The sequence below is a fragment of the Myotis davidii genome, unplaced genomic scaffold, assembly GCF_000327345.1.
Source record: "Myotis davidii unplaced genomic scaffold, ASM32734v1 scaffold117, whole genome shotgun sequence".
In the NCBI taxonomy this organism is placed as follows: domain Eukaryota; kingdom Metazoa; phylum Chordata; class Mammalia; order Chiroptera; family Vespertilionidae; genus Myotis; species Myotis davidii.
Window position 1 is genome coordinate 32,721 of NW_006288382.1, and position 439 is coordinate 33,159.

Below are 439 nucleotides of genomic sequence, written 5' to 3' on the forward strand. Positions count from 1 at the left end.
GCTGCCTCTGGTGCTGGGCCTGGTCCCCCAGGCCCTTAACTGATGTCCACTTAGCATCTGGGAAGAAGGCCCTGGAACTGGGCGCCCACCCTGAGGACTGCCAACCAGTGCCCTGGCCTGGCCGGTGCCAGTCCTGATCTCCCTTTACCCCAAGCTCCAGCCACCTCTTGACTGGAATCGAATCCAGGACCCTCAGTCCACAGGTCCACGCTCTATCCACTGAGCTAACTGGCCAGGGCTGGTGAAGGTCTGTGGCAGCTGCCTAGCGAAGGAGGCAGGAAGCACGAGGACCACACGTGACCACATGCGAGGCGCAGCTTGCCAGCTGAGGAACTTGGGAAATGCCCCTGTGCCCATGCTTTTGCTCCAAGGTACCTGCCCACTTCAGTCCCCCGCAATCAGTGCTCCGGGCTCTCCCTGCTCCAGTCTCCTCCTGTGC